The sequence below is a fragment of the Giraffa tippelskirchi genome, chromosome 1 (assembly GCF_054371585.1).
Source record: "Giraffa tippelskirchi isolate mGirTip1 chromosome 1, T2T-mGirTip1v1.2.pri, whole genome shotgun sequence".
Taxonomy (NCBI): Eukaryota; Metazoa; Chordata; class Mammalia; order Artiodactyla; family Giraffidae; genus Giraffa; species Giraffa tippelskirchi.
In genome coordinates, this window is record NC_137275.1 from 45,063,210 (window position 1) to 45,079,809 (window position 16,600).

Sequence of the window (16,600 nt, forward strand, 5' to 3'; positions counted from 1 at the left end):
TGTTTAGTGCTTTAAAGAAAGTGACTGATTTCAAAGACAGAGGAAAATAGACTTCTTCACTGATCTCCAGCAGAGGACAGGAAATGGACCAGGAGAAACTAAAAGTTCTAAAACGATGTGAACATGCATCTGAATATTCTGTCCATTGGGAACCTGGCTACAAGGCTCCAATTATTATTTGAGGAAATAACAGGACACAGATGCAAAAATCTCTGACCCAGCCTCTGTGGTCACACAGAGCCAGGCCTCGCAGAAGACTCTGGAGTGGCGCTGGCCTTCCCCAATGGCCTGGAGGCCTGGAGACTGACCTTTAAGAGAGATGCAGGCCCCCTCAGGAAAAGAGGGCTCTCCCTGGCACCGTCAGAACTGACTAGTGTGGCTCGAAGCTCTGCAGGCACATTTTCTTGCCCCAGTAATAGTCTCAGGGGATATCGTGCAGCTGTGAGAGCTCATAAAGCCAATGTGGTGACTTCATCTCTGGCCAGTGAGCAGACCATTAACAGAGCAGGAGCCACTAGCTAGAGCTAAATAGGGGTGAGCAGGAAAGCCTGGAAAAGATGGAAGAGTCACCTATGGGTGTTAAAAACCACACCCTACCAAAAATAGAATCATTCTACTATAAATTAACAATATCCTACATAAGCATTGAGGGGACTGATGAGAATTCAGGCACCTGACTCAAGTTTTATTTAACAGATGCACAGTGTCCTTCATCTGGCTCCTCAATGGCTGACTGGGCCCCCATAGGACAGGGAGTTCATTTGTTTTAAGCTGGTTTCACTCATTTCCTAATGCTGGGGATATGTGTGTTTAGTAATGTCCATTTATGTAGGGAGCTTGAGAGATCTTCCCCTTTATGTTTTAACAAAAATTTTATTGGAGTATAATTGATTTACAACATTATGTTAGTATCTACTGCTGCTGCTGCTAAGTCACTTCAGTCGTGTCTCACTCTGTGCGACCCCATAGACGGCAGCCCACCAGGCTCCCCTGTCCCTGGGATTCTCCAGGCAAGAACACTGGAGTGGGTTGCCATTTCCTTCTCCAATGCATGAAAGTGAAAAGTGAAAGCAAGGACGCTCAGTCGTGTCCAACTCTTAGCGACCCCATGGACTGCAGCCTACCAGGCTCCTCCGTCCATGGGATTTTCCAGGCAAGAGTGCTGGAGTGGGGTGCCATTGCCTTCTCCTATGTTAGTATCTGCTGTACAGCAAAATGATTCAGTTATGTATATACATATATTCATTCTTTCCAGATTCCTTTCTCATATAGGTTATCACAGAATGTTCAGTAGAGTTCCCGGTGCTATACAGTTGATCCTTGTTGGTTATCTATGTCATATATAGTAGTTGTTGTTATTGTTGCTGTTGTTCAGTTGCTAAGCAATGTCCGACTCTTTGTGACCTCAGGGACTGTAGCCTGCCAGGCTCCTCTGTCCGTGGGATTTTCCAGGCAAGAATACTGGAGTGGGTTGTTGTGCCCTCCTCCAGGGGATCTTCCTGACCCAGGAACTGAACCCGCTTCTTGTGCATCTCCACTCCATTTCCTCCTCCAGCATATGTAGTATTGTGAGTATGTTAATCCCAAACACCTGATTTATCCCTTCCCCCAACATTTCCCCTTCGGTAATCATAAATTTGTTTCCAATGTCTACAAGTCTGTTTCTGTTTTATAAATATTTTATTTAAAGTTAATTTGTATCTTTTAAAAAAATTAGATTCCACATGTGAGTGATATCACATAATATTAGATATTCCACTTTAGAGCATCTTCAGAACCCAAAAATTCTCTTGCTTTGGAAAGAGAAATTTGGGACTTATATAGAGCATGTAATAATCTGTGGTGAGGACTGATTCTGAAAATGCTATTGGTGGTGGTGTTTTTGACACTGAATAGCAAGGCAGCTAAGGTCAATTTCTCTCATTTGGTCGTGTGGCTTTTCCATGTTATTTAGGTCAACACTTGAAACAATCCTTCATTTTTGGACATTGTGATAGGTGCATATGTGTTTAAATTCTAATTTCTGAATATTGAATCATATTTTATAAACAATAGGGCATTATGTTATTTAAAGGATGCTTTGTGAATTCTTTTGTTTCGTTGGGCCTGGGAGAATAAACATTTACTCTCCTCAGACAAAAGAAATATCCGAGTAGTGGATAATCTTATTAATAAAAATCAGAATATATCAATGTTATTTACAAAGTCCTTCAGTGTTTTTTCAAAATAACAATATATTTTTCTTATCATTTTTTAAATGGTACACTCCATCTTGTAATATTTTTCAAAGGACATTTTTTTAAAAACATATATCAAAGGACAGTTTTCAAAGTACCAGTGTACTAAATAATGGCAATTTTTTTCACTTGTTGCTCAAAGTCTTTTTATGAAGCTGTGAAGTCCCTGGTATTTTCTGGGCACTAAAAATTGACCCTAATTGCTCTTTTCTAGGTATTTCCGGGTAGAAAGTCATTTAAAGCAAGGCTTGCCAGCTGAAATTGCCTATACCAAGCTAGCTTTTAGTTACTCATACATGATTAATCTGCTGTACCATGGCTGACCTTCAGGACTGATGGGATGTCATCAGGGCCATCTCCTTCTCAACTCTAGGATTAAATAAGGCTCCTTTAGAGTACAAGTCCTAATTCTCTATGAGCCAGATTGCAGGATCCCTAGAGAGCAGCTGAGAGACTAGGAGTCTCCAGCTAAACAGCCATAAGAAAGAACGGAAGGAAGATGGGGTGGTAATTAGCAACTTTTGCTGCATGCAGTCTACTTTCAAAGATGAGAAAACTGAGGCTAAGAGACGTTATCTGCTTGATTTCAATAGTTGTAACTATTTAAACACCCATTTGGAGCCAAAAGTCGTGCTTTTCTTTCTACTATTCAGCATGTATTTGTTCCCCAAGCACTGAGCATCGTCCATGAACCTAGCACATTTCAGTGAAATTGGAGAAGTGAACAGAGGCCAGTCTCTGAAGAGGCTTTGCATCCAGTGGGGCGGACAACCAGGAGCCAGGTGACCAACATTGCTGTGTTCTGTTGCTTCTTTTACTATGGCTCTCCTTCTTCTTTGGTCTAAATTGAGATTGTTACTTACGCTTGGAACAACTCCATTTTTCCATCCCCTTCTTGTTACCAAGAGACTACGTATTATCCTCAAGTGTTCCTCCCTTCATTTTCACAGGAGGCAGTATTGATACGTCCTAAGGGTACGTTCATGCTAAGTCGCTTCAGTCATGTCCAACTCTTTGAAAGCCTATAGACTGTAGCCCTCCAGGCTCGTTTGTCCCTGTCCATGGGATTCTCCAGGCAAGAATACTGGAGTGGGTTGTCGTGCCCTCCTCCAGGGGATCTTCCCGACCCAGGAACTGAACCCGCTTCTTCTGCATCTCTTGCATTGCAGGTGAATTCTTTACCCACTGAGCCACATGGGAAGCCCCTGTCTGAAGGGTATAAGCTTTGATTTGTCTTTCTGGTGGTGGTGATGAGTTTCCATGGAGACATTTGGCACTCATTCTGTCCATCTTTTAAATAAGGATACGTTTTGAATAGCAAAAACTCTATAAATATTGACAAATTGACTCAGTTTGGAGCACAATCTGAACTTTGAAATGGAAAAGACCCAAGTTAACAATAGAATAAGGAGAAGAAGAGCGACATACAGAGACTGGATCATCATCTGCAGCTGTCTAGTTCATACTGTTTGATCAAATTCCCTCACTTGAGTGCAGTCAAAGATGCATATTTAGCCACATTTCTGGCTTCATTTTAGAACACTGCCCTTATTTTCCTTTCTTTCATTTCTTTCTCAATTTATGTTTCCCTGCAGTATATGTGAATCCTTTAAAGCTTTCTTAATTTTTTCCTAGAACAGGGCAAAACATAAATTAATCAATAAAGATTAGTCGACAGCGGTGGTCATATTTCTTTGTCTTGGCTCACTGCACTGGCTTCTGCCTGCTCTATCTCCCGTCATGGACCTGTCTTCTGCCACCAGATTCTTCCTAGTGGCTTTCCTCACTCCTTACCTCTGTACCAGTTTAGCCCTCAGTCGTGGTAACCATCTCCTCTTTCTCTTTCTCAGTTCCCATTGTGATGCCTGGTTCTCCTCTTATCTCTTCAATAGCTTATTTGAGGATCCCTTTCTAGTTCCTCTTTCCAACCCCATTCACTAATTACAATTCCGAGACTCAGTTCCTGGCACTCGTATCCTTCCATCTCAAAGAGAGCTCATTTTCTGCCAGGGACCACAAACCCCTTAGGGACAGGGACCGTATATTTTTTAATATCACAGAAATCCTGGCATATACTTGGAGCTCAACACTCATCACTGCTTTAAACTTGATAATTCCAGGAGTGGTGGTTTATAGTGTCCCTCTGGAAAGTTTAGAGAAGAATTTTAAGAAAACAAACTACCTAGTCACACTGCTGCTGCTAAGTCGCTTCAGTCGTGTCCGACTCTGTGCGACCCCAGAGACGGCAGCCCACCAGGTTCCCCTGTCCCTGGGATCCTCCAGGCAAGAATACTGGAGTGGGTTGCCATTTCCTTCTCCAACCTAGTCATGGAATATATATAATTTATATTGTCCACTGAAGTCTCTAGTCTCATAAACCTATGAATTGAAAATGGACAAGGATTAAATTGAAATCTTTTATTATGACCAGCATTAGTTTTAGTATGTCTTACAAAGAGTGACACAGATGAAATTTTGGCAGTTGTCGTTGTTGTGTGTTTTTATATATATATTTATAAAACATATCTTGAACCCCTCACCTTTCCCCATTCTCACTTCCATGATGCTGCATACTGTTTGCAGCCCTGTCACCTGTTACGTCGATGACCCAATGGGCTCCGACTGGTTACCCTGATGTCTTTACCTCTCATGTATTCTCCACACAGCAGCCAGAGAGGTCTTTAAGCAACCTGCATGTGTTCCCCTGCCCCATTACCTTTCCTGGTTCCCTATTGCTCTGTGGATAAATATCCAGTTGTGTGTGTGACCTGCAAGGCATTCCATGACCTCAACAGCTTTTCTCAGTTCCTAGGATGCTCCACAGTCCTGGCCCTATGCCATTACATGTCCTCTTTGTTGGGGAGACTCTGAACTTACCCTTAAGGGCTTGGCTTCTGCAGAGAAGCTGCCTTGACTCCTCAGATTGGTTCAGAAATGCTGATTATTCACTGTCATTCTTCACTATGCTTTTCTTCCATAGGACTTATGACAACCAGAATGAAGCAACTATTTGGCTGTTTATTTGTAGCATAGTGTCTGCATTTCCTTGCTGGACCAGAAGCTCTCCAAAGCCAGGCTTGCTGTCTCTCTTGCTCACCGCTTTATTCAGAGGAACTAGCCTGGCACATATATGTTTGTTGAAGGTATAGAAAAATAAAAGTTGTTAAAGAATCAGACCTTGCTGTCTGGTATTCCAATAAAACCCTCTAGTTTAGGAAGATGTTTAAGGCATGGCTGAAGCTGGAAATTAAAGAGATGGGCTGAGTTGGGAGTGATGTGGTGAAGGTATACTTGAAACAGGTTCTGCAGGCCCCTAGGTGCTGACTGGAATGTGAGTTGTGTGAGGGTCCATGTGAATGTTGAACAGAGAGGCCCAGCTCTGAGAGCCACAGGTCTTTTCCTCAGTCGTGGAACACAAAGGCTTATCTGATCTTCCCCACTTGCCAAGCCTACACATAAATGCCTTGACTTATTTCTGCATCCTATTTTTCACATAGTAGATAAATCTGTGATTATCTTTTTAGAATTCTGCTAGATGGAAGCCAACACACTAAGTAAGTCACAAGTCATGATTCTTTTTAGAAAGAATCACAAGTTGAGTTTCACTTCACCTTTCCCTGGCTAATCATTGGAATGTTGACATATTAGCATCTCAGGATAAATTAAGAGCTTTGGGAAATTAAAAGCAGCATCTATGGTTTGAGAAAAGTAGGCATCAACTGTAAGAAACTGAACATCCCTGTAGTTCTCAATGTGACTGCTTTTTGGAGTCCCAGAGCTAACTTCACTGCATCTTCTATTTGGTGACATTGATTTTGTTATTTTTGATTAGCCACGGCAAAATACCTATGTGAAGTTTTTAGTTATTCATTTCATTAAAAAGATAGATTTTTTAACTGAAGAATAATTGGTTTTACAATGTTGTGTTAGTTTCAGGTGTACAGCAAAATGGTTCAGTAATATATAAGTATTCTTTTTCAGATTCTTTTCCATTATAGGTTATTACAAGACATTGCATATAGTTCCCTGTGCTATATACTAGGTCCTTGGCTTTTAAATCTATTTTATACATAGTAGTGTGTATTTGTTAATCCTAAACTCCTAATTTTTCCATCCCCTGCCTTTCCATTTAGTAACCAAAAATTTGTTTTCTTTGTCTGAGTCTGTTTCTGTTTTATAAATAAGTTCACTTGTATCATTTTTTAGATTCCACATGTAAGTATGGTATTTGTCTTTCTCTGTCTTACTTCACTTAGTATAACAATCTTTAGGTCCATCCATGTTGGTGCAAATGGCATTATTCTGTTCATTTTATGACTGAGTAGTATTCGGAGAAGGCAATGGCACCCCACTCCAGTACTCTTTTGCCTGGAAAATCCCATGGACGGAGGAGTCTGGCAGGCTTCAGTCCATGGGATCGCTAAGAGTCGGGCACGACTGAGCGACTTCGCTTTCACTTTTCACTTTCATACATTGGAGAAGGAAATGGCAACCCACTCCAGTGTTCTTGCCTGGAGAATCCCAAGGACGGGGGAGCCTGGTGGGCTGCCGTCTATGGGGTTGCACAGAGTCGGACACGACTGAAGTGACTTAGCAGCAGTAGCAGTATTCCATTATGTATACATACACATCTTCTTTATCTGTATATCTGTCATCTGTCAGTGGACATTTAGGTTGCTTTCATGTCTTGGCTACTATAAATAGTGCTGCGATGAACATTGGAGTGTGTGTAGCTTTTAGAACTATAATTTTTGAAAAAAACAGGATTTTTTTTTTTTTTTTTTTTTGGCTCTTCCAGGTCTTATTTGCAGCTTGTAGGATCTAGTTCCCTAATCGGGGTGGAACCCAGGGTCCCTGCATTGGGAGGTCAGAGTCTTAACCACTGGACCATCAAGGAAATCTCAAAACAGGATTTTTAATTTTGAAAGAGAAAATTTTGATGAGACCTTACAGAAAACACAGAATGTGCCTAAGGATGTACATAATTATTCTCTCAAAAGTAATGCCCTGGCTGTCTGCATCTGACAGGGACTGGGAAGTGAACATTGGTGCTGCAGGAGACAGAACAAGACTCAAACCCAGTCTTTGCTCTCAAAGTACTTAAATCTACTGTGGGAGATGAGATAAGACAACACTTCTCAAATCTATAGTTCAAGGAGGAAAGTTGTAAATATTACAAAGGCACACATGCAATTCTGAATATTCTACGTATATTTTATGTATCTTCCACATATGCTTAGGTAGGGGAAAGATTGCTTCCAGATAACACTGTTGTGAAAGATTCTAAAAGGAAGTAAGATTTTAAATTGGTCATAAAAGATGGTAGATTTTCTTTTCTTTTGCTTATTAATTTATTTATTATAGAGAAATGAATATATGTAGACAGTATGGGCTTCCCAGGTGGCTCAGTAGTAAAGAATCCAGCTGTCAATGCAGCAGTTTCAGGAGATGCAGGTTCGATCCCTGGGTCAGAAAGATCCCCTGGAGAAGGAAATGACAACCCACTCCAATATACTTGCCTGGAAAAATGCCATGGACAGAGGAGCCTGGTGGGCTACAGTCCATGGGGTTGCAAAGAGTCAGACATGACTGAGCAGGCATGCAGACAGTATAAATGAGTGAAAAGGATCAAATAAAAACTTAATAATATCACTAATCACTGATAATAGTTATTTTTCCTCTGTATATATTTATGTTATTGTTTTTACAAACTTGGGATCATACATTGTATAACACTGATAATCTGATTTTCTCATTTAACATAAACATCTCTCTGTGTCTGCTTGTCAGTCAATACACGGGTACATTTTTGACTGGGTAGCAGCTAGGCGGGAAATGCCTAAATCTGAGCTGCAGGATCTTTGAGAACAAAGTTTAGGAGCAAAGTGTAGTCTTTGCGGGGAGAGACATGCTCAGCAAGGGCCAGGGCATCCCTGCTGAGTGCACAGTTCCAACTTGGCCATTTCTCTTCTTGGCATCAGACAATGCTGGCTGTATTTGGAAAACACAGTAAAGCACACCTTGCCATTCTGGTTAATAACCTGGTCTATACAATAAGCCCAAGTGCTACTGAGATGCTTGGGGAGACTAAAAGGTCATTAGAAAAATTCTCTACCTGATGGAGCAGACCTGTGGTCACCACTGAGAGTGTGCCTGACTTTTGATTCATTGCCAACTGGAGCAAATGTGGCATGTGGGTGGCTGTATTTTTATTCAGAAAAGCACTGCCAATTATCTGGCAAAAGCCTGCAATTTTCTGAATGTTTATAATCTTAGTGGGTGTGCTCAGGGTGGGGCTTGGTGAGAAGCTGAGCACTTGAAAACGGGATGACCAAGGGCAATGGTACACGGGCTGGTTGTTTTTCTCTGAAACAGAATAAATGTTAAAGTGCCTGATGTGAATGGAGGGTGATTCAGAACGTCTGACCTTCAGTGCAGGAAGTTAGTGTTTGCCTCCATGGCAGGATTCTGGGGAGGAAATGCTGGTGAGCTAAAGTTCATAGTGATATGACCAAGAGGTTTTGAAGTTGCTTATGCCCTACAAACGAAGACTATTCCCATTTTGAAAGTGAGTGTCTTGTGCCCAGATTGGAGGTATGCAAAGAGCCTCCAATGTTTCTATTATTCATCTGCTTACACACACACACACACACACAGAGTGATTGATTCAATGTCTATTACCATGTGCCAGCAACAAGGTAAAATTCCACTGAGGACAAATCTTTCTAATCTTCCTTATTTGCGGAGGCAGGTAGGGAGAGCAATGCCACCAGACCAAACTTGGACCAGCTGCAGGAAAAATGGACACCAAGTATCAAGAGAGCAGAAATGAACCAGCAGAGCAGATTGTGTCCCCAGAGCAGGCTGGTGAGACTGTCCTGGGAGTCACAACAGCAGGACTGGACACTTCGACAGTGAAGAGTCCTTGGTGAGATCCCTTTGATTTATAAAGTACAGCCTTCACAGGCAAAGGCAATCGAAGCAACAGTCTCATGCTAGGCAGAGCAGGGCTTATCTAACTGCCCCCATAAGAAGCCCACCTGTGCTCTCTGCCCCATGCTCCCAGAATGGGCCCATTCAGCCTCACTGGCAGTGGAGTCAGATTGTCCATCATTTCTTCAGAGAACTGTTGGTTCCTTCTCGTTGTGCCTCCCATGCTGCCTCCAACCGAGCTTACTTCCAGCTGTGCTCCCAGGCCCACCGAGTCAGTCAGTCCCGAGGCACCATCTCCACCCTCCTCTCCGGCCTTTGGGAGAGGACAGTCACCCCTTGGTAAGTGAACGCTCCTGGTGGTCAAGAGAGCAGTCTCTGCAGTGTGAGTTGTGTGAATCCATACAGATACAAATTGTGGATTGAAAAGAATTAGCTGTGTGAACTTGGACAAATTATTTAACCTCTCAGGGCCTTGGTTTCCGCATCTAAAATGGAGGAAAAATAATGTTATCTACCTCCCAGATAGATAATACCTAGGATTATCTATGTTGTGAGGATTAAAAGACATAATACTCTTGAAATGCTCAGAGGTGTTTCCGGCACTTTGCTCATAATCAGTATTAACCTTTATCCTCATTTTTAAGTGATTATCATTATTACAGAATTGGAAAGGCTCTTGAACATTTATTACAATTTAAAAACTATTATTACTATTTTTGAGCAACATAGGTAGACCTAAGGATTATCATACTAAGTGAAGTAAGTCAGAAAGAGAAAGACAAATATCACATGATATTGCTTATATGTGGAATCTAAAAAAATACCCAGTACGGATGAATTTATTTACAAAACAGAAATATACTCACAGACAGAAAACAAACTTATGGTTATTAAAGAGGAAAGCAGAGGGAGGGATAAATTAGGAGTTTGGAATTAAAATATACACACTACTATCAGAAAACTAAGATCATGGCATCTGGTCCCATCACTTCATGGGAAATAGATGGGGAAACAGTGGAGACAGTGTCAGACTTTATTTTTTTGGGCTCCAGAATCACTGCTGATGGTGACTGCAGCCATGAAATTAAAAGACGCTTACTCCTTGGAAGGAAAGTTATGGCCAACCTAGATAGCATATTTAAAAGCAGAGACATTACTTTGCCAACAAAAGTCCGTCTAGTCAAGGCTATGGTTTTTCCAGTGGTCATGTATGGATGTGAGAGTTGGACGGTGAAGAAAGCTGAGCACCGAAGAATTGATGCTTTTTGATGCTTTTGAACTGTGGTGTTGGAGAAGACTCTTGAGAGTCCCTTGGACTGCAAGGAGATCCAACCAGTCCATCCTAAAGGAGATCAATCCTAGGTGTTCATTGGAAGGACTGATGTTGAAGCTGAAACTCCAATACTTTGGCCACCTCATGCGAAGAGTTGACTCACTGGAAAAGACCCTAATGCTGGGTAGGATTGGGGGCAGGAGGAGAAGGGGACGACAGAGGATGAGATGGTTGGATGGCATCACCGACTCGATGGACATGGGTTTGGGTAGACTCCAGGAGTTGGTGATGGACAGAGAGGCCTGGCATGCTGCAATTCATGGGGTCACAAAGAGTCGGACACGACTGAGTGACTGAACTGAACTGATATATAACATAGACAGTCAACAAGGACCTACTGTACAGCACAGGGAACAATACTCAACGTCTTGTAATAAGTGTAATGGAAAAGAATCTAAAAGAAATACATATATGTACATATATATATATCTGAATCATTTTGCTGTACACCCGAAACTAACACAACATTGTAAATCAACTACATTTCAATAAAAATTGAAAACAAGAAAATGGAAAATTAAGGCTATTACTACTAGTACAGAATCAGGAAGGCATGAATTTCATACTCTTTTGGCCATGATAGTGTTTGTTGCTCTCAAAATCTAGTGACCATACAGAAACTCTTCTATCTTCTTTTTCTAGCCCATCTTCCCCCTGACCATTCATCAGATGATGAGTGAGTGGAAATCAGAAATGAAGTCTTTGCTCTGGATCTAACCCGAAATTAATTTCCACTTTAGTTTCCTTGCCAAATCCTGTGGCTGGAGGGACCCGTGAACGCTGAAAGATTTAGAGCTGTAATTAGGGGAGGGAAGTGTGGTGGGGAGTCTGTAGGGAAAAAACGAAGGAGAGGGGGGTCCGACCCTGGGTTTCCTGTGTCCCCCCCTTGAAGTCTCCTTTGCGTCCAGAGTGGTTGATTCAGATGAACTCCTGAGTGTGGTGGTTGTAGTTGCCTTTTGGGGTTGTTAGGATTTGAAGTATTATTTCAACAATGGCTGCAACATCTACTCCAAAGCTTTGCCGATGACATAAACCACCAAATCTTCCACTTTTGGTTTTATGGGGAATTTTGCTAAATACTTTTCCTATGCCCTCATGTCTGGACACACCTCTGCTTCAAGTTGAGAAAATGATCTCTACTATGATTAAGAGACCCCAAAGCATTATATTAAAATTTGATCAGGGTATCACATATTACTCCACAAGCCAGAAAGGAACCCATAGGCCAGAGTGGCCTTTTAGGGCTGTTTCATTCCAGACAACCCAAGGGAATTTGGTTGGGAAATAGGGTAGCAGGCCCAAACAGATTTTATATGTTCACCAGAATCTGCAAATCACTAAGTGGTGCATAAAGGTCATACTAAAGGCATTCTGATTTCCCAGGTGCTGCTAGTGGTAAAGAACTACCTGCCGAAGCAGGAGACATAAGAGACATGGGTTTGATCCCTGGGTTGGGAAGATCCCCTGGAGGAAGGCATGACAACCCACTCCAGTATTCTTGCCTGGAGAATCCTCATGGACAGAGGAGCCTGGAGGGCTACAGTCCATGGGGTTGGAAAGAGTTGGACACGACTGAAGCAACTTAGCATGCGTGCATGTAAAGGCTTTCAGCATAATTCAAAATACAAAACATTTTAAAATGTGCATGGTAGATTCTAATAAAATCTGGCACAGTTATTAAGAGTATTTCTCATGAAGGAGAGTTCTTCAGATTCTACTCCACCATTTATCATCTGTGTGACCTTGAATCATTTTACTGACCTTGCTATGCCAGTTTCCTCATCTATCAAATGGGAATGATAGTAGCCACCTCCTAGGGTTAAGTAAAGGAAGTAATAGTTACAAAGCCCTTCAAGCAGCACTTGGCTCAAAAAACCCCTCAGCTGATCTGAGTTATAAACATAATTTTACTTTCCAAGAGTCTCGTCAACCACTTGTGTAAAATCACAAGCACATCTACCTTTAAATGCTTAAAAATAATGTATTTTTAAAAATCTTTTCATTAATATCTGACCAGTGGGAAAAAATTACAACAGTAGTTTTATTTTTTGAATATATACAGACATACCATAAAGAAAGAATGTTTTAAAGTATCAGTTCAGTTCAGTGGCTCAGTCTGTCTGACTCTTTGCGACCCCATGGACTGCAGCATGCCAGGCTTCTCTGTCCATCACCAACTTTTAAAGTATAGGTTTGGTAAAGTACTTTATCAAAGTAAAAATATCATAAGATTTTTCTCTTCTTTCCCTTGATAAGGAAGAAGAGGAAACTGACTTTCAGCTATGCTTCAATCTAGAAAGGTCTAGAAGGTTGCTGTCTATGGTCCATTGAATGTTCTACCAAGTGAGCACCAAATGTTATCTAATACTCCTCAGATGTGGACACGAATGACCAGGGCTGCCAGCTTGCATCAGGGCTTTTTCATCCTTTCACCAACAACCAGAGATCTTTATGTGAAACTACAAGTCCCTCCTCTTCTCAATCTATTCTCTAGCCCACGATTTTTTAAAAAATATTTATTTGGCTGCACTGGGTCTTAGTTGCAGCACATAGGATCTTTAGTTGCAGCATGCAACCTCTTAGTAGCTGCATGTGGAATCTAGTTCCTTGACCAGGTATCAAACCCAGGTCCCCTATATTGGGAGTGTCGAGTCTTAGCCACTGAACCACCAAGGAAGTCCCATAGCCCACGGTTTTAATTACCTTCTCTGGAACACTCATATATTTATTGCCCCAGCCCAGACTTTCCAAGCTCTGAGCTCTCTCTAACTTAATAAGCTCTCTAGGGTGCCCAAGGAACCTTGAAATCAGTGTAACTAAAACTGAACTCATCACCTTCCTTCTCAAACTTGACCCTCTTCCAAGTACCACTATTTCACTGGATGGTACCAGCATCCCATCATTATCCCATGGTTCAACCATAACCTTCAGCTCAACCCTGTCACCTTCTCCACCCTCACCTTTTACCCAGCTTTTCAACAAATCTTAAATTTCCATGGAAGCATCTACTTCTGCAAGCATCTACTCCAATCCCCACTACCTGTACTGAAATGATTTTTCATTATTTTTAGGATAAAGACAACTTCTTGACTTCTTAATTCAGCCTGCAAGATCCTACATGGTCTGGCCGCCACTCTTCCCTTCCTCTTTCATCTTGCAATCCTGTTTCATTTGGTCTCTCCTCCTCTGTCCTTCAGGCCATCTTTCTGTCCTTTATCTTTTTTCATATTCCCTCTTGCCACAGGATCTTTGTGCATATTACCTTTAATGATCTCCCATCATTTCTCAGCCTAATTTCCACTTTTCTTCTGAAGTATCTCTTCTGCAAGGAAGTATTTCTTGACCTCCCTGATGAATCAACTAATTCTAATAAAGAATCTCATAAACACTGAGTACTTCTGATAGCACTTCATTAATACATTCATCCAAAGAATACTTACTGAGAATCTACAATGTGTAAAGTTCTATTTTAGGTAGTAGAGCCGTGTCACTGAACAGGACAGACAATGTCTCCCTTATGGAGCTGCCATTCTAGGATGGGAAACAGACAGTAAACAAACAAATATAAACATCACAGAATAAGCACTTTTAAAACAGATAAAGCAGGGAAGTAGAACAGAGAGAGACAGAGGGTGTCAGATTTGCAGTTTTCCATTTGTTTACGTGGTTACTTGATTAATACTTATATTCCTCACTAGATTGTAAGCTCCAAGATAGCTCGGTTTTCTCACCATTTATCTGCAGCATTTAGCACATGTATGAGATAGTGCTTATCTAGTAAAAGACATCCAGTAAAAATAATCGAATAATTTTCATTCTAACTAACAGCAGTGGTACAGAATGGAACGCGACACTGTTGGGTTGGGTTGCCTTATGTGAGTAGATATTAATATTCTTTAAAAATGAAAATGAATAACACGTCTTACTTCAAAATAATTTAACTTTTTAAACCCCTATATTTGAATGTAATAGAGATCTTGGGAAATTTCATACATTGAATACTTTGAGTACACTTTGTTCTTAAATGAAAAAAAAAAAAATCCTGAACACATTCTGCACTTTCTTAATTCTTATACTTGTAAATGATTTTCAAATTGAAAGTTAAAAAATCAGTTAAATCAGTGAACTCTGCTGTGACCAAAAAAGCCAGCTAAAATGTAGCCCTGCTTCACAACTGGGTTTGCACCTTTGGAAAGAGTGTAACTCTCCCCAAAGAATGGGTGATGGCCCTAAAACCATAAGCTTTAATTTGAGATTTTTAACTATTTCCAGGAAGCAAGACTAGCTACACTTCCAAGAGATTTTATTTTTCTTCTCTATAGAGACAGTCAGTGCTTTTGAAGAAACAGGATTTGTCTACTAAGCATTTCTGGGTAAGGCAAAGCACCCCGAAAACAGGGTTAGTCTGCTAAGCATTTTTGGGTAAGGCAGAGCGCTCTCTGGTGTATCTGCTTTATTTCTCAATTAGAATGAAAGCTAAAATAGGAGTGAGGATAACAGGATGGTGAGGAAAAAGTAAACACAAGCAGGATTTTTTGTGACATTTAATATTAAAAGCAATAAATCTATCTACAATAACTACCCTAAATTGTTTTTGTGATTTTATACTCCGTAGCAGGTTTCCTCTTGCTTTACACATTTTCTACTAAAGGAGCCCTTGAAAAAGAATGATTTTGTAGAAATTCCTCCAGAAAATGAAGAGGAGGAAATCTCCAATAAGGCAAAAAATTGCGCTGAAAGCAGAATTCTAGTGAGATGGATATGAGGGTGTGTATGGGTCAAGGACCCATGAATTCATGGCCATTTGGTAAAAAAATCAAAAAAGCAAAAGCACAATGAGTTTGAAATTTTTTCAAGAATGGATCATTGCAACCAGGCAGTGATACCAGGTGAAACATAGAGCTCTACTGACATCTAGTGCACAGAAACATGATGACTTTCTATGAAATGAAATACTCTCTGTTGTTATATAAACTAAAAAGTCAACTATTTATGTATCCATATAGGTCTGGTAGTCATATACTGATGTGAGAGTTGGACCGTAAAGAAGGCTGAGCACCGAAGAATTGTTCCTTTCAAACTATGGTGTTGGAGAAGACTCTTGATAATTCCTTGGACTGCAAGGAGATCAAACCAGTCAAACCTCATGGAAATCAACTCTGAATATTCATTGGAAGGACTGATGCTGAAGCTGAAACTCCAGTACTTTGGCCACCTAATGCGAAGAGCTGATTCATTGGAAAAAGACCCTGATGCTGGGAAAGATTGAAGGCAGGAGGAGAAGAGGATGACAGAGGATGAGATGGTTGGATGGCATCAGCAACTCAATAGACACAAGTTTGAGCAAACTCCAGGGAAGCCTGGCATTCTGCAGTCCGTTGGGCTGCAAAGAGTTGTACACAACTAAGTTACTGAACAACAACAAGGATAGGTCATGAGAAACCATAGCAAGTCCTTCAGTGGTGAGCTTTCTTGTATAACATCTAATGTTATTCCTTCTGCAATCACCCTGCAAGGAAAGCAGAAAAATTATCATCAATCTCATTCCACAAATGGGAAAACTGAGATTAAGAGAAAGAAAGGTGACATGCTTAGTGAGAGACAGACCAGGACAAAAACAAAAGACTTCTTCCATCTCAGACTTCTCTCTTCTCCAAATCTCTGTACTCACAGTACTGCCTTTCCAGCCTCAGAGGACATTGAAAGACATCCCCCTTTGGGAGGAGGGGAGGTGGGAGAGGCATGGTCTAATCTCAATGCCAGGGAAATTGACTAAGTTGTCACTCTAAATTTGTGCTCCCCTGGCCTCTAAAACCACAAATTAGAAAAACCCAACTCCCTAACAAAAGTGGTCATTGAAAAGTAACACACTTTGCCTTTTTGTAGAGTAAATGTCCTTCTCCCCACTTTTCAAGGGCTTTCCAGGTGGCACTAGTGGTAAAGAACCAGCCTGCTGATGCAGGAAATGGAAGAGACATGGGTTTGATCCCTGGGATGGGAAGATCCCCTGGTGGAGGGTGAGGCAACCCACTCCAGTATTCTTGCCTGGATAATCCGATAGACAGAGGAGCAGTTCATGGGGTCACAAACACTCGGA

The 16,600-nt window shown here is 41.1% G+C and overlaps 1 long non-coding RNA gene across 1 annotated transcript; it reads left to right on the forward strand.

Moving 5' to 3' along the window:
- Positions 1 to 1,448: 1,448 nt before the first annotated feature.
- On the forward strand, positions 1,449 to 16,375 carry LOC145520360 (uncharacterized). The gene is made up of 2 exons (XR_014064428.1): positions 1,449 to 1,568; positions 15,510 to 16,375. It is a non-coding gene; the product is annotated as an uncharacterized LOC145520360 (long non-coding RNA).
- The last annotated feature ends 225 nt before the right edge of the window (positions 16,376 to 16,600 follow it).